The sequence below is a fragment of the Nuphar pumila genome, chromosome 4 (assembly GCF_984573655.1).
Source record: "Nuphar pumila chromosome 4, dmNupPumi1.hap1.1, whole genome shotgun sequence".
NCBI classification, from domain to species: Eukaryota; Viridiplantae; Streptophyta; class Magnoliopsida; order Nymphaeales; family Nymphaeaceae; genus Nuphar; species Nuphar pumila.
This window is the reverse complement of record NC_143252.1, coordinates 15,172,601-15,191,679: the sequence shown is the minus strand read 5'-3', so window position 1 is coordinate 15,191,679 and position 19,079 is coordinate 15,172,601. Positions and strand designations below refer to the sequence as shown.

The following is a 19,079-nucleotide window of genomic DNA, read 5'->3' as shown; positions in this document are numbered from 1 at the left end:
CTTCATAACCAACAGAACCAAACCAGTGCCTCAACAGGTAGTAAGCAAAGTCCAAGAACAGTTGAACAAGTGAAGGATCATTCAGCCTCCTCAGAACCTAAAAATTGTTCAAGTAAAAGGGTCAGACAACTCGAGTTTGAGTAGGTAATATCATAATATATTCAAATACAACCTCACACATCAATCATATAACACATATCTTAGCAGACAATAAACATGAAATCATGTTAAATAATAAAATAGCAAGTCAACTTAATGCACATTCATTCATGCTAAGATTTGTAACTATGAAACAAATCATGCACATGCATGGACATTTACAGCAATACATGAACACATACAAGATGCATGAACTTACTATTTCAGTTATACGAGTCCTTCATGCATGAGTAAGTTTCTATCTTCAATTATTATTTTCTTGCTTAAATAATGCACACAATATTCTATCTACATGCATTTCACATTCTTGTTTTTACCTGCCAATACCATATGTCTGTGGGTACAATACAGACTCTCCCAGTTTGGAGGTACGACCTAGGTTAGTATATTGAAGCAATTGTATTTTATTAACCTGTGTGATGCCCCAACACTGGTATTATCTCTAAAGAGGCAAAAATAAATTAGAGAGAGTTCTCAACCTCCTGAAACCTGATATATCAGTTTTTTCTAATGAGTCTTACCTACCACACAGCAGAAAAGTCATGGTAGTTTTCCTTGTCACCAACTCTATGGATAGAGGACAAAACAACCTTTTGTATTAAAACAAATATCCCCACAGTGTCACTAAGTATCATACTTACTCTGTTAATAAGTTACAAGAGAATTGATTTCACTTTGATTTCTTAATTAACTCTCTTGTTAAGCATGACAATGCAAACATTCAACCACATTTTTGGTTCATATGCAATAATATTCATGGTACTTTATGCATTCTTTTGATTAGTCTCTACCATAAAATTATATACATAATTCAATCATCATGCATTTACATAGTTGGAGTAGACTAATCATTCATATTTATGCATGCATAATTCAAACATGACATTTATTCACATTTGCAGGCATATCAATTACAAATTTCATTCAATTACACATGGCACAATTAAATTCAAATATTGTCAATTTCATGCCTCATTAAGCTTGTTGTATAATCAGTTTACCTGCATCAAATATCACAACTTATGCTTCATGTATTGCTTAACATGAATTGTCATCTAAAAAAGACTTAGGCATAAGAATAAACAAGTGAGGTAAATTCAAACCTCTTTTTGCCTATTTTTGTAAAATCAAATAGAAATCATAGATAAAAGATTTATCTTTCATTTTTTATTGAGTATATCTTAATATGTTGAAAAAACAACCAAGAAAACATATCTCGAAAATCAGTTATACAAAAATTATAAAAAATTTGTAACCACATACTACTTTGTAAAACAATAGAGTAGCTTCTATAATCTGCAAAAAAAAATCTAACTTTGAGGACTTTCTATGGATTTATTGGTAACTCTTTTTGCAAAACCCATTTTACAGTATCTTCTAGTATATGTTAGATCTATCACAGATTTTTCATGATTTTATCTGATTTGTTTTGAATAGGTTTTTGGGACTTTCAAAATAACTGGTCAGAACAACCCTCTAATCCGAGCCAAAAATTTGTGCTTTGTTATAGTAGGCATTTCTCCCTTAAAACATATTCAAATCAATCAAAATAATATGCTAAAATCAAGTCTTAGATGCGTAGAACATCACGATATTTTTATTTATTTTTTCCTGAATCGTATTAAACAAGAAACAAAATTATTTTAAAAACTGGTTGGGTAACAAACAGAAACAACTATCCAGAGTTATCAGAACTCTTAATGAAATCATGATCAATAGGCTAAACGTGACATTAAAATATGATGAACCACCATAGATAAAGTTCTAACATTAATACAGTAATTACACATCAATATTTAGTCTTTTCATGCTGACCCACCATTAAAAATTCATAAATCTCATTGGTAAATCATAAAATAACATGAATCTAATCTTTAATTCATATTTAACACTAATCACATGATGAATAAACTAAATCATGATATTCCAAATTATTACAGACATGATAACATCAATATTTTATTTTGTAACATGATATAATTCATTAACATGCTCATAACAATTTGAATCAAACAACAAAACTATTCTACAAAAATCGATTTTGCCTTTTTGAAACTAACTTTATTCAAAAATGTTTTCTCAAAACCAATTCACCAAAACACTATTTTGTATTTTTGAAAGTCTTTTCATGTAAATCTAACAACCATAGACAATTTTAGGCATAGATCGCATGACATGTATATCCAAGCTCTAGATCAAAAGAGGTTATGTCAATGCATCCCAAAATTGAACACCATGTAAGTAGAAATCCCTATCAAAAATGCTTTTTTCGCAATAAAATCGTCACTTTTTCTTCTACATGCACCTCCTTCCGAGTTGATTTCGATATTCTCCAAGGTGGTTGCAGGTCTCTAATGGAGGTCCGGTCCACCTCAAAGGTTGGGAAGAAGAAGGAGATGTGAGGAAGAAGAAAGAGGAAACAAGAGGAGAAGAGTTAGGTTTTTTTTTTTTCTTACAAGGTGAAACAAGGGAGTGGGTGGGGGGGGGGGGGGGGGGGGCGTGAGCCTCTCTTGTAAATGGTTTAGTTTCATAAACCAATTCAAACTCTCTAGCCCACTTTAGGGGGGAAACCCTTTTAGATAAACTTTTTCTTCTTTTTCCTTTTATTAATTTTAAAAATCTTGTTTTTTCTCTTTTTCTTTATTTATCTTCAACTACCTCTAGGCAGGCCCCACTAGGTAGGGCATCCCACCTAGGAGACTTTCTACATGAGTCTTTTGTCTCTACTAAAACTCCTTTTCTAAAAGTCTTTTAAAACTATAGGCCTTTTTAAGAGTTTTTCTAGAATAATATTTTCAATCTTTAATTAAATATGGGGTCCACTAGGGGAGTCATCCCACCCTTTTTAGAACCGCCTTGAATTAGCTAAAGTTCCACTTTCATGAGGATTCTAGAAGATAGAGTGGGCCTCACCTAGGTGTCACCCCTCTAGGGTCGAATCCTAATGATCCAGATCCAAAAACTTTAGACCAAATCCAATCCAAGTTGGATTGAATCTAGGTACCAAACATCAATTTCAGATTCAACATTCAAATTAAAGATCCATATTCATAAATGAAATCCGAATCAATATTGAATCTAAATACTAAGGTTTGGATCTGAATATGACTCATCCAAGATCCATAAAAGCCATTGGTCACTCATGAACTCCTATGGGCCACTACGTAGGTACATGACACTCCATTGGGCTGGGCGTGACCTTCTAGGTCTCATAAAGAACCTAGTTTGAGTTCAAAACATAGCCTGATCAATTTTAAACAACCAAATTCTAAACATTTTCCAAGTTGGAAAACCCAAAATGGAGGTCAGTCAATTTTAAAATTTGCATTTTCTGAACCAACACATAACCAAAATCACCAAATCTGATCTTCTACGAGATCTATGACTCATAATGGACCTAACTAGAGTCCTATTTCAATTTAAACTCTTGAATTTTGCTTGAATTTAGCCTGATTTTAACCTGAATTTTGGTCGAATTTAAAATTTAATATGAAACAAATTCCCAAGTATTACATTCTACCCTCCTTTAAAAAATTTTGCCCATGAAATTATCTAAGGTTACTTATTGAGCACACTCAAATATTTCTCCTCCATAGTTTCTTTTGGTTCCCAAGTGCATTCCTTAATCTCATGGTGTTGTCCGCGAACTTTCACCAAAGAAATAGTCTTTGCTTGCAACACTTGTTCTCACTTATCTAAAATCTCTATCGAGCACTCATCAATTGTGAGGTCACTCTGTACTTTCAGATCCTCATATTGTATGATATATGTCAGGTCTGACACATACTTCCTAAACATTGATATATAAAATACATTATGAATATTCGAGCACTGGGGAGGAAGTGCCAATTTATACGCTGCACCTCCAACCTTCTCGAGAACCATAAAAGGTCCTACATACCTCGGGCTAAGTTTTTTCTTCTTGTCAAATCGAAATACACTCTTAGTTGGCAAAACCTTTATGAATACATGATCTCCAACTTCGAAGGTAAGCTCACGTCGCTTTGTATTTGCATAACTTTTCTGACGACTTTGAGCGATCAAAAGTCTCTTGTAAATCAACTGTACTGGATCAGTATAGTATTTGTATCACTATAGGAGATTCGACAGACCAATCATCAACCTCACTCCAAAAAATAGTTAATCTGCAGGGTCGTCCATACGGAACCATACCTATGCTCGAATGATAGCTATTGTTATAAGCAAATTCTGCTAACTTCAAGTGTTTGCTCCAATCACCTTTTTAGTCTAATGCGCAAGCCTAAACATGTCTTCTAATGTCTGGATCGTTCTCTCTGATTGTGCACATGTACGAGGATGAAAGGTCATACTAAACTTTAGCTTCCAAAACTTCGAGGTAAACCTCAAATCTCTGTAAAAAATTAGTGATATAGGTACATCGTGTAACCTGATGATCTCATTTATGTATAGATCTGTGAGACTCTTCGAGGTCTGACTTATCCTGACCGGTAAGAAGTACACTGACTTCATAAGATAGTCTACAATCACCCATATAGCATCATACTGATGCTTAGTCTTGGGTAGTCCCATCACAAATTCCATGGTGATATCTTCTCATTTTCACTGGGATATCTCTATAGTCTACATTGGTCCTCCTGGTTTTTGGCACTCAATCTTGACCTGTTGGCACACTAAGCATTTGGAAACATACCTTGCAATCTCTCTTTTCATCTCATTCCACCAAAAATTCCTCTAAATATCTTTGAGCATCTTGGTGCTGCCAGGATAAATAGTATACTTGGATCAGTGCGCTTTATCTAACAGTTCTTTCTTTAATTCTAGATCTTCTAGCATCCAAAATCTTTCTCTATACCCTATGCTACCATCTTCTTATAGGTGCAAATTCAACTCATCCTGCTGGCAAACAAACATATATCAATTTATTAAGCGTGCCAATGCGAATATGCAACCACATTATTGGTTTATAGGCAATAATACTAATGACACTCTATGTATGCTTTTGATTAGTCTCTACTATAAATTTATACAAGTAATGCAATCGCTATGCATTTACATAGCCAGATTAGACTAATCATTTATATTTGTGCATGCACAATTCAAACATGACATTTATTCACAATTCACTTTGTGCATGCAACTTATGCATTTTCAGATCATGCTATCATACAAGCATGTCATGTATCAATTTGTGTATACATTCAATCACAGTCATATCAATTGCAAATTTCATGCAATTACATATGACACAATTACATTCAAATATTATCAATTTTATGCTTCATTAGGTTTGTTGTATAATCAGTTTATTTGCATCAAATATCATAATTTATGCTTCATGTATTACTTAACATGAATTGTCAATTGAAAAAGACTTAGACATAAGAATAAACAAGTGAGGTAAATTTAGACCTTTGTTTGCCTATTTTTGTAAAATCAACCAAAAATCACAGATAATATATCTGACTTTCATCTTTTTAGTGAATATGCCTTTAATATGTTGAGAAAATAACTCAAGAAATAGATCACAAAAATATTACATAGAAATTATAAAAATTCTATAACTATATACTGTTTTGGAAAAACAACAGACTAGTTTCTGCAATCTGCAAAATATTTCCCGACTTGGGGATTTTTCGTTGATTGACTGATAACTCTTTTTACAAAACACTTTTTACAGTATCTTCTACTATATTTTGGATCTATCACAAAATTTTTATGATTTTATCTAATATATTTTGAATAGGTTTTTGAGACTTTCAAAATAATTGATTAGAACAGCCCTGTAACGAGAGCTATAAAATTATGCTCTGTTACAGTGGATTTTTCTTCTTCAAAATAGATCCAAATCAAACAAAATAACATAGTAAAATCAAGCCCTGGATGCATCATGGTATTTTTATTTATTTATTTTCTAATCGGTATTTTATAAGAAACAAAATTATTTTGAAAACTGGAGCAGTCATAAATGAAAACAACAGTCCAGGGTTATATATAATCGTCAAACAGGAAAGGATAACGTCCACACATATTTGCTTGTGGTTCTCATGCGCACTCTTTCAATCCATAATGTTGCTATATGATAAGTGGACTGCTCAACTTTCTTGAGAATCTTAAAAGGTCTAATGTTCTTGGGGATCAAGTTGTCCTTCTCAAATCTAAAGACACTACTGGTGGGTGTAATCTTTACAAAAACATGATCTCCCACAAAAAATTCTAGCTCTCGGCGCGTACGATTTGCATAACGTTTTTGTCTATTTTGGGCTGTCAGTAACCTTTGTCATATCATCAAAACTTGGTTCGAGTAGCACTGGATAATATAAGATGATTTCAACACTCGATCTTCAACTTCACTCCAACAAGTAGGTGATCTACATAGCCTTCCATATAAAGCTTTAAAGGGAGACATGTCGATACTGGTGTGATAACTATTATTATAAGTGAATTTTGCCAACATGCTTATCCCATTTGCCTGAGCATTCCATCATGCAAACTCTCAATATGTCTTCGAATATCTAGATGGTCATTTTTGTCTGTCCATCGGTCTGCAGGTGGAAAGCAGTGCTAAATCTCAGCTTAATCCCAAGAGCATTATGCAACTACTTCCAAAATTGTGACATAAAATGATGGTCTTTGTCAGACACAATCAATCAAGGTACACCATATAATCTAACAATCTCTTCAATATAAAGATCTGCTAGGCTTTCCAGAGTCTTATTTTTATTAATGGGTAGAAAGTGCATAGACTTGGTGAGTCAGTCTACAATCACCCATATGGAGTCATTTTGTTTGCGAGTCCTCGGCAATCCCATAATAAAGTCCATCATAATATCATTTCATTTACACTCTGGAATATCCAACGGTCTTAATTTGTAAAATGCATTTTACTAGTGCAAAAAGGGGTTGCGCTAGTAAAACATGTTTCTCTGGGTTATGCCAGAAAAACAAGGTTTCTCTGGAGTAGCTTTGAGTTGCACCAAAGAATATAAGGTTTCACTGGCACAACCCCAAACTACGCCAGTAAAGCCCATTATCTCTAGTGCATCCCCAAACTGCACTAGTCAAAAAAGAGACTTTCAGATTTGCGCAAATGTGTTTTACTGGCGAAATTTCAAGTTTCGCAAAATAATGTGTTTCACTGGCGCAATATTAATTTACGTCTGTGAAACCCATAATATCTCTGGTGCAGTCCTAAACTGCGCCAGTGAAAGTTCTATCTCTGGCGAAGACAAAACTGCCCCTGTGAAAGACCTAAATTTTTGCAGAACATTTTTTCTCCCACCCATTTTTCCCCAACGCTCGTTCCTCTCTCTCTCTCTCTCACGCTGATATACTCCTCGCTCCCATCTTTGGAGACACCATCACCATCGTTGTCTTGCAAAGTTGCTGGAATCTTGAAGGTGCAGTCTCCTCTCTCTCAACTTCTATTCTTATAATATATTTTTTTTTGTTTTCCCTATGTTTTTGCAGGGATTCATACCCTTTTATTGATTTTGGTCAGAAGAGTCATTTTGCGTCGGTCCTTTGGTTTGTCATTTACCTGCTGCTGCATTTGGTGGACTTGGGCGTCTAATCTACCAAACTCTACATTTTTTTCATTCTGTGATATGCTCCAAGGTATGGTTTATTTCCAATGACTAATGCTTAGCTAACCTTTATTATTGTCAAAAAATCCTGGTAGGCATTTTCTCTATTGTGGGTCTTAAATGGAGATGTTTGGATATTTAGTGTTTACAACCTGCTTCAAATTATCTTTTTACAACCTATTTTTACTTGTCGATGAATTCCTGGTTGATCCAATGTGCAATGATCATGCATGATGTCAAGTAGTTTTGAAAGGCACCAATAACAAACAACTTCGATGTTTGAGATATTCTTTGTGGGTAGGTCGAAATGAGTCTAATTCTCAATGTTTCCTTCTAACTACTCTGACAAGAAAACAATGAAAAATGGAGTAACAAGATCATTTATTCGTTGTGGCCATGAAAATTTTAATGGATAGAGTTTTTCTTACATGCTATTCTAGGAAAACACGACATTGCCTGAACATGATTGGAAATCAAGCAGGAGATTGAATGCACCTACACACACATGCACATGTAACACAACTTTCAAATAGGGTGCACTTCCGATCAAGCTCCTTCCTGATAATCAAGCCACAATTTTCATGGTTATGACTCCCTTTGTGTTACCTAGGTTGACAGCATCAATGATAACTTTTCTTCCGTTGGTTGTTTGTCATGTGCCTTTGTTATTGCTTTCTGTTTGTTAGCACAAGCATCTAGACCAGAGTTACCGTAAGCTTCTTAGGTAGGTGGGAAGCTCGCTTTCCGGAAACTCGCTTCAGAAGCGTGATACTTCTCACTTCCGAAACTTCATGGGAAGCTTGATTCCCCCACACTTCTTTTATGCTTCTCATACACATGGTCTATGCATACTATATGCTTTTCTCACGTTTCTTTTTATCTTTTTCATGTATTTTCTCTTATGCTTTCACTCACTTTCCACATACTTTCTTTAAATTTGTAACCATCATTGTTAGATTTTAACAAAAAATTAACTCTTTTACAAAAAAGTCATGAAATATAAGAATGATCAATTTTATTTTAGTTTTTATTTGTTTCTTGTTTGATTCCATATTGCTTCATTTTTTATTTATATTTCACTTTTAAATTGAAACTTCGCTTCCTGCTTCGTATAAATTTTAAAATGCCACGCTTCTTGCTTCTGCTTCCCATATCGTTTCCCGCTTCCGCTTCTTAGTTTGGCAACCTTGATCTAGATGTTGCGAGTTGAGACCTTTTCTCATGTCTGCTTCCATTTGTGTGTTTCTTTTTTTGAGTTTTGTGTGGTGACTTGCTTTCGGAAGATTTTTTGCATGTTTCCTCCTTTTTTTGTGCTTTGTATAGCAGTTGAAAATCTTAAGCAAGTTTCCTATACTCTTTCGTAATATTGAGATTTGCATTTTACACAATTGAATGAGGTGTGGCTGCTGGTGGCTTGCACGTAAGGTTTTAACAATTTTTACTATTGGTTTTACTTTTAGTTTTCCATGTCCCAAGGTTTATATATGGTTGTGAGTATTTTAGGTACTTTTATTGTATATGCTTGTTCAAAATATTCTTCCCTTGCATGCACTTGCTTTGGACGTTCTTTATCTTCCTTGGTGTCTAAGCCAATTCCTTCAAACTACTTGCATGTGATCACACCGTTGTGACTAAGTTCACATCACTGATGTGCTTCTTAATGGATGTCAACGTGTAAGGTCGTCTGTTGTTTTACTTTAAGTACCCTGAGCATCATAATTTTTGTATGTAATAATATAATTTTAGTTTTAATTTTTGTGCTTTTTTAATTTCTCTTGTATACTCTGTTTTCGTTGGCCACCTCCAATGAGCTTCAAGTGAAAACTCGCCTCAATGTGCAAAAAGCACACCTCGCCCCAAGGTGAGGGTCTTTCTGCCTTTAGGAGCATGTAAATAACGCACCTAAGTCATATGCCTTGGGGCAAGGCATGCGCTATTTAGCATTTTCCCTAAGGCGTACGCCTCATACGCTATGAGGCGTACACCTCAGGGCAAGGTGCAGGCTATTTTTATATGTTTTTCTATTTGTCACTTTTACTGGTGCACTAAATAAGTGCGCCATAAATTAGCGCCAATAAAGATATTTTCCTGGTGCAAGATTGCGCCAGCCAGGACTTTACTAGCTCTCGTTTTGCACCAGTGTGTGTGTGCCAGTAAAGCCTAATTTCTTGTAGTGAATCATCAAGGAAATACTTTCTATAAGACATTCTGCGGGCCTTATTTTAAGTGGGAGTTTGTGATACCTGACGAGCAAAAAGATATATTGCGCAAACTTCATGAATTTGGATATTTATGATTTTGGACATGGAGTAAATTTCTAAAATTGTAGAGCATTTAGGGAAACGTGACATTTTTTCATAAAGTACAGTCATTTTCCGAATCTAGAATGTGAGGCTACTCTAATGAATCTTCAGACTCGGGGTAATAATGGGCTGGAATAGCTCATGAAGAATTAACAGAAACTCATGAAGAACATGGAACCAGGGAGAGGTTTGAAGACAGTGGGGCACACAGCCATAATTCTCTTTTAGAGAAAAATCATTCAGTCTCCGAAAGTCTAGGTGGTGTAATAAGTTGTTAGAGAAAGAATACTATGGATTGGCACTTGGTGTAATAAGATATTTTACTTATTTGGTTCCCTATTTCTTGGGAATGCAGTTTTCTCTTATATTTGTAATGTATTTTAGTGTATTTTCCTATTAATGTGATGGGGCCAGAAATGCTCATTGTAATATATTAAAAAAAATTACATACCCTTTACTGTCAGATTTTTCTGTCAGTAAAAAATTTGGTCATTACCAGTGATAAAATCCGCCAGTACAGGTACAAAACCGGCAAACTCATATTCATCGGTAATGACCTGTACTGATGGAGGCTATAGCTACGAATTCAGCAGCAGATATATCTGCCAGTAAAGACTTACCCGGGATTTTTCTGCCGCGAATGACTTGTTTCTTTGTATATATATATATATATATATATATATATATATATATATATATATAGAGAGAGAGAGAGAGAGAGAGAGAGAGAGAGAGAGAACATGGCATGCTTCACAAATGAAAAGATTTTATCTGCCCAGTCAGGATAAATATGTATCTATCCGCAGTGGACATATCGACATCAGCTCCCTATCAACGTTCGCAAATGCTTTACACGAGTGCTCCATTCACAAATGCTCGTTATCTGATTATACAGAACATAATAGTACAAAGAAGACATAATTATTTAGGTAGCACAGGTGCATTCAGATAACGATGCCGTACCATTCTGCCTGCACCACGAATATGGTGCGCGAATGGAGCACTCGTCCCTACCCGCATTTCCAAGGGACACCAGTGGTCCACCTTTAATTTCATGTCTTATTACCTAACTATTCCAAATGAAGATTTACAAAAACTCCAACAGGAAGTAAATGTGTATCAAAAGAAAGCCATGTTGGGCAATTAGGCTGGATTAGAAATTTCCTATTATGTTGCTCTTTGTTGTAACTCATGATAATATGGATAATATGGAGGAGTTATAAATATATATATATATATATATATATATATATATATATATATATATATATATATATATATATATATATATCTTTCGTGTTAGGTTGTTAGGTTATATACCTAGCTATCAAGATCATCAATGTCCTTCACAAAGCAAGAGCCTACTTGGACCTAACCAATCTTCGGTAACAGACATATCATAACGTTTCTTTCAGCAATATCTTGGGAGCACTTTAAAATACATGGTGCCGAATTTTATGTGAGAGAATTTGGTGCCTGCCTTTATCAACTTTTTTGTTTGTCGACTAATGAAAGAGAGGCCACCACCATCATCTCAATGCATGCTTGATAATGGACAATGCGCTCACACGCGGCCTACGTCACTGATATTGGCGATATTTTGAAGATGGGTTAATGTTCGCTACAGTCTATTATCATAAATGTGATCTACATGTTTTTATTAGTTGGAACTGGCTTTTGTTTTCCTGGAATCCGACATGTATACAAGTTTTTCCAGCAATCCAAAACTCAAAGGCTATGAATGTATTGATTTTTCCTGATTCATAAAAATATGTTTTTTGTTGAAAAAACATAATTCAAGGGTCGATTCTTAAAAAATAGAGCATGATTAACACATCTATGAGGTTAGACTGAGTCAAAACAACTCACATCATTAGATTCCAACTCAATTATAGGTGCAATCGGTTGTAGCAAATATATATATTGAAGCTATTGCAAAAAACACACACAAAAAAAAACTCAATATCTTGAGTTGTTTTAAACAGTAAAATATCATGATATTTTCTTTATTTCTTCTTGCACGTATTTTTATTTTTATTTTTATTTTTTGCCAATGAAAATGCAAGAAATATAAAAAATTTCAATTTTCCACCAGTGCCAATTGTTATTTACAAGAAGTAATGGATTCCCTCTCTCGCGAATGAGAACGAGGGGCTGGTCCTTGCTGGCCTTGACAAAAATCGACAACTGGAGGACTGAGCACAGTCAGGGAATCAATGAAGGCCAAATGAGTTAAGCATTGGCCAAAAGCAGTGCCTACAGAAACAGCCAGACCATTCTCTAGTATCCTTTCACACTCTCAACATGGCCATTTCTGACCTCCTTCAGTCTTCACTCTCAATAGGACCCCTTCAGACCCATCTTTCCTGACTGGGTCAAGGCAAAACTGAGATTGGAATTGACTCTTCTAGGCCAGAAAATATATAGCAAGGTTTCAGAGTCTGGTTCAAAAGTCCAAACGATGGACATGGCTGGGTCCAACAAGTTGCCATGTAGGTGGGACTGTGTAGAAAATTACCCATGCCCCCCCCCCAAGAGTGAAATAAAGTACTGGGACTGTCACCGAGGTTGCATATACACTAGTCTTGAAGTGCACTTTCCATGGGTTGATTCAAATATATATGTGTTTATAATCCTGAAAATAACAACATATTTACAAAAAAATACATATTATGAAAATATCATGATATTAACTCTCTCTCTCTCTCTCTCTCTCTCTCTCTATATATATATATATATATATATATATATATATATATATATATATATATATATATATATATATATATTTTAAGGAATAACGCTGGGGTTCTTCATCCATTTAGGGTAACCAATCCGGTGGCTTGTCCTTCCCAAATAAATACACATGAGCATAAGCCAACAAAGGCCCACGATACAACACCTGATCAATCACAAAATCCATAGACAAGGTGCTTGCTATGGATCCAATGCTGTTACCTCCAGCCAAGGTTCTGCACCATCAAGAGCTATTAGAGATAACAGTCGCATGATGCCCTCTTTGGATATCTGAAAATACGTGGCAACAATAAGCTTCAATCGGGGATGTGGTTTTGGGCCTTTTATAACCGACAATAACAAGAAACATATCTTGAGAATACACAGCATAAGAGACCAAATCCTAGCCCGTGAACGAGGAAGAGCCGAATCTGATAATGACTTGATTATCATCTCCCATCCAATAGTGGTTGGCTATGTTTTCACTAGTGGCAAAGATCTGCTCGGATTTGCAAGTCAGAAGGCTTGTCTCGGACCGAGCCTTCGAAATAGGGCACGTGCAGTACGAAGCTTTACTGAGTGAAAAATGCATCGAGTGTAGGAATGTGCGGTATGTGTTGGCTTGATCGGTGACATGCAGTGATAGCACGACACGCGATAGGCAACGGTATCGCCGTTAGTGCATCGTTGTGTGACAGCACAAATGTGAAGTATTGTTTGATTAAGCAGTGCCAACGGATCAGAGGATGTTTCCTTTGGAGATTTGGTTAAGAACCTCTCGGTTTGCAAGAGTTTCCCACGCATAGCGTTTGGATGCACAAGGGTGCGTGTGGGTTAGGGCTAATTCCTCCAAAAATCACCTTAGGCGATTTCAATCGAGTATGGTGACTCGGGGCTATGTGAGAGAATGCCTAGGCACCGACGAATGAGTTTAGGTGGTTTTCTTCGCTATGGTGTTCAATCATCAACTAGTCTTTGGACTGGGGGTTGCAAGGTCTTCTTCCTTCAGTGGTGAGGTTTGATGTAGCGTGCGTATGGAGTCAAAATATGTTTCATGGCACACAAGGCTAAGGCAAAGTTTATGCCCTTTTTTGGAAGTGCTAGCTGGTATGGGACGACTATGCACTAAGTGGCATAAACTATATAGAATACACATTTTGAAGATGCACTTGATCAGCTTTCGCTAGGCAGTTGTGCATGAAGTAGTGTACAGAGCCAATAAAATGATTCAGCACATGAAAAAGTGTTGGTACTCGACCTTTGGCCGTTAGGCTCGCCAAGCTGGGCAGTCTGGCGCATCACGGGTTTGGAAAGCATTCTATACCCGTGATGAATTAGTTGCAAGTGAGCTACAAAAAGACTTGCGACAGTAAGGAAGGACCATCGCGCCGCACTGGCCTATTAAAGAAATAAGCTTGTGACAGATTGGTATCAGAGTAGAAAGATTTACGGAGACCTTGTTGTTCATTGAGTACAACACTGAAGAAGACAATGATGGTTAATTCTAGTTACGCAAATTTGCACAGTTGAAGTGTTGTTGATCGAGCATAGAAGCAAGATGTTGGCAGGGTGGTATGGGTTATCTTATTGATGATAAGCAGAAGTGTAAGGTTGTCATTCAGTTGGCTAAGGAAACATGGATAAGCTAAAGTTTTTTACCAGTTGTGTGTTAGGTTCACAGGTGGAGTGTGATGTTTGCCTTGTGCATGTAAAGAATGCATGTTGAATTCGGCTGGATGGATTTGCACTTTTGGGTACGAGAGACTCAACTAAACTTCTATATTCTTTCTCAAGATTGTGGGTTAGCGGAGTGCCCATCTTGAGCAGAATACTCATTATTTTGGTCCCTTAAGTTAGCAGTTCCTCTATGGATTGTGTGTGCAAAAAAAGTTATTGTTCATGGCTCGTCGGTTTGGTTCTTGCAAAAATGTTTTGCTGGCTTCGGGAGAGAGTTACAACATGTTGGCTCTAGATGAGAGTTGCAGCGTTGGGCCAAGGTGCCCTTGTGAGGACGAGTGTTAAGGAAGACACTTTAAAGGACCGCTTTGGGGTGATACCCAAGTAGGCATTTCCCACTTGAGGACTAGTTTGGACCGTTGAAAAACTGCAAGTTGGTGTCTTAAGGGAGTTGATATCCTTGCGGCATGCGTTGGTGATCGTTCTTCTCTACGAGGACTACGAATGGCTTAGAATTGCCCTTGCTGGAGTCGAAAGGCACCCCAACCATGAGCATAAAGATGACAAGTTTGTCATGTGGGCGAGGATGACCCACTTCTATATGAAACTGCACTAGGGTCCCTCGAGCAAAGAATGTTCGATGTTGGTGAAGCGAAAGACCATTGTCTAAGTGATCGGAGGTGCGTTAAAGAATGTGACTTGGCGTATTAAAGGTTGCAGCGATGGTGGATGAAAACCAAAACAAGTTGAGTAGGATGGAGAAAAGAAGTAAACCAAAGATAAGTACAAAAAAAAACTGGTGTATCAATTGAGATTGTGTTCTTACATGCACCAGGGTGGGGGAGAATGTCCCTGACCGAGCCTTCGAAATGGGGCACGTGTAGTGCATAGCTCTACTGAGTGAAAAATGCATCGAGTGTAGAAACGCGCGGTATGTGTTGGCTTGATCGATGACGTGAGGTGGTAGCACTACACGCGATAGGCAACAATATAGTCGTTAGTGCAACATTGTGTGGTGGCACAGATGTGGAGCATTGTTTGATTAAGTAGTGCCAGCATATCAGAGGATGTTGCCTTTGGAGGTTTGGTTAAGGACCTCTCGGCTTGCAGGAGTTGTCCACACGTAGCGTTTAGATGCACGGGGTGCGTGTAGGTTAGGGTTAATTATCCCAAGAATCACTTTAAGTGATTCCAACCGAGTATGGTGACTCAAGGCTAGGTGAGAGAATACCTAGGGGCAGATGAATGAGTCTGAGTGGTGCTCTTTATTATGGTGTTCAATCATCAACTAGTATTCGGATTGGGGGCCACAAGGTCTTGTTCTTTTGGTGGTAATGTTTGATGTAGCGTGCACATGGAGTCGCAATACGCTACATGGCATGCAAGGCTAAGGCAAAGTTTATGTTCATTTTCAGAAGTTATAGCTGGTATGGGACGGCTCTAAGAGGCATGGATTATATAGAATACACATTTTAGAAATGTGCTTGATCAGCTTTCGCTAGGCAGCTACGCATGAGGTGGTGCGCAGGGCCAATGAAATGATTCAGCACATGGAAAAGTGTTGGTATGTGGCCTTTGGCCGTTAGGCTAACCAGGCTGGGCAGTCTGGCACGCCGAGGGTTTGCGAAGCATTCTATGCCCGTAACAAATTAGTTGCAAGTGAGCAACTGAAAAGCTTGTGATGGTAAGAAAGGACTGTCGCGCCGCACTGGCCTATTGAAGAAATAGGCCCGTGACAAGGCCGGTCCAACGCTAAAAATAAAGTTGTGCACACATCCCCGACGCTCTTAGCAACAGAATCATGATTGAGAATTACTCATTCATGGTGAGCAGAATTAAGCAGCTTCCAAATCTGCCAATGAACGATGTAGAACACCACCGCCCAACAACCTTTGAGCCAAGGCCTGTCAAACTGGGAGCTCATCCACCACTTCAACTCTCGATCAAAATCAGAATGAGGCACCCTGTGCTTCCCAAACATTTGAACTTCCAAATTCTTTGAGCAAACACGAACGAAAAAAACAGATGCACATGAGATTCTTCACATAATTAAGAGGCATAGAGGACACCGGTTCGGAAGAGCCACCCCGAATCATTTCAGACGGTCCTTGAGTGAGAGGCCTATGACTATACGCTATATAAACCACCCATGCAGCCCTGGGAGTTTATATATTTCATATATCTTTTATATGTTTTGCATTTGCAGATATTTTCTAGAATTTTTCTTTCAATTAAAACTATAATTTATTGAGAGATTTTTTTTCACAGAGAAAATCATGATGCCAGCATATGTTAACATTGTTTCAAGCTGGTCCTTCCCCAAAATCGGTTATGAAGGCCTCAGTAGAGTGGGTGGCCCTTATTGGTTTACTAATTTGCCAGGTATTGCACCAAGTTCATTTGAGTCATATCTTTAAAAATCAAGCAAGTTGAATCCAATAGGGGTTCATGGACATTATCAAATATCTTGGTTCACATTAGCCTCTCTCGTTCATTGAATTGGTTCACCAATTATAGGTTAGAATACATTAATTTCCTTATATCCATATGAGAGAGAGAGAGAGCACTTTCGAGTCCAAGTTGGTAGGCTAGGTTGGGCACCCATTTTGGGGAGCAACGTAAATGGTAAAAGAAGGGATAGTCGGAAAAGAAACCAATGCAAGCATATACATGATAAAAGAGGGAAAGAACAGACAATGTGGTTGTTCACTTGTTTGTAAGTACTTATTCAGGTAATATAGTTATTATTACTTCCATTTCAAACTTCGCGTGGATCAACAAAAAGGGATTGAGGTGGAATCTTGGTCCAGTCCACCCCATCCTTATCACAACATAGCCTATCACCACCACCTAATGACTTTATGCACCACAGGTCCTCTGAAGAAGACAACCATTTCCGGTGTGGTATGTGAAGCCTCAGCTCATCCAGCCCACCAACCTCTGTCACAATGACTCTGCAATCCTCACTCTTAGCAGTCAAGTTATGTACAAACTTGCAGAGTGACTTGATCATGAGCCCTGACTTTGGTCCCTGGCCATGCAAACCATACATAAAATAGAATCCAAATGAGCTAAAGACATCAGGAAATGCTGGGACCCTTAAACAAGGAAAGACTCTATCTAGCATCCCACAACTCCTAGCATAGAGAGCACAAGCCATTGGTGCACCTTCGACCCTCAACTTGAACAGTTCACTGCTGTTCCATACACTTAGCATTGCCCAGTTCTCAGGTGGCTTGGTGATCTTGTCCCAATTCTTGTTTTTCGGATGTGCAACCCACGTCCCCAAGCTCAATTCGTTCACAAGGATCCGATCGATGTCGTCAGGGAAGAATTCGGTAGAGCCCATGTGTTTCCTATAGAGGAACTCTGCCTCGTCTATGCTTAGCTTCATGATCTTGACATTAGATTTGATACTCTTAGAGTAAAAGCTCACTGGGTTCACAAGGATTGCAGGGGTCCTAAACTTGGAGTAATGACACTTCTCAGTGAAGAGCTTAACAGAGGCCATGTTATCTTTCTCCGTAGCCATGTATGCATACTCGGTGCCGTGGAAGTTGAACCACTCCTCCAAACAAGTAACTAGCTTGTATCCAATGCCTTTTCGACGGTGCTGCGGCAAGACTCGCAGGCCGAGGACGTAGCCCACCTTGGCTAGGTGGGTCGGTGAGTGGGTGCAGGCCGCCACGGTCTTTATCGTGCCTCGGACCACGCCAACCAACTCATTGTGCAATTCAGCAACCTGTACATCGTAGAGCAAGATGAGTAAAAACAAGAATGGAGATGTGGGTGAGTTTGGCAAGTGATGTTGTACCAGCATGGTGTACAAAGGGCAGTGACGGATCCTAGCGATGGGATCGCCCATCATGTCAGCCACAAGAAACGAGCTACCGCTTGGCCCTACTTCACATCTGCTCTCCAACTCTTCAACCAAAACAGCATCTCTTTTGCTATCGAAGGCTCGTATGGTTATCTCCTCTGCCATTTTTCAAGTACGCAGTTTAAAAATATACAAAAAGGAACACTCTCCTCTGATTTGGCAGCCCATCGACGTATACATATATATCTATAAAGATAAGACGGATATCAATATCCTCAAGGACCACCCTGGCCTCGTATAATATTTTAAGTTTGCTTTTTTCAATTTGGGGTGTGTGTGTTCTGTTTGAGTCCAAGACATTTGATTTGAACGTGTGGTAGAAGTGGGAGCAGATCCAATGTTTGGAGCAGAATACCTAATAAAATATTCTGTCCAACTAGGTGGAGATACGTAGCGGCTGCAGCCAATAATTAAAAACAGGGGGCCATAGTGACAAACGTTTTAAAAGGCAATTTCTCGTTTTTCAAAAACTCGCAAAAAATTGAAAATTTTTCATAAGTATTTATGTTTTTTCATAAATCTTGTGATATTTTGAAAATCTTGCAAGAAATTGCCGTTTTAAACTTTCAAGCAATTTCTCGCGATATTATGGCAAGATTTTCATATAAATCTCGCGATATTTGTCACTATTCAGGGGGCGCACCCCTATTAAAGAGGAGGGCCCAGCAGAAGCGGAGCTACATATGGGACAGGGTGGGCAAGTTCCCACCCTTAGTCGAATGTTGTGCTCCCTCAACCCATACTCTCTCTCTCTCTCTC

The 19,079-nt window shown here is 37.9% G+C and overlaps 1 pseudogene; it reads right to left on the bottom strand.

Moving 5' to 3' along the window:
- Nucleotides 1-17,198: 17,198 nt before the first annotated feature.
- Nucleotides 17,199-18,425, bottom strand: LOC149839473 (putative N-acetyltransferase HLS1 pseudogene; annotated as a pseudogene).
- Between the last annotated feature and the right edge of the window lie 654 nt (nt 18,426-19,079).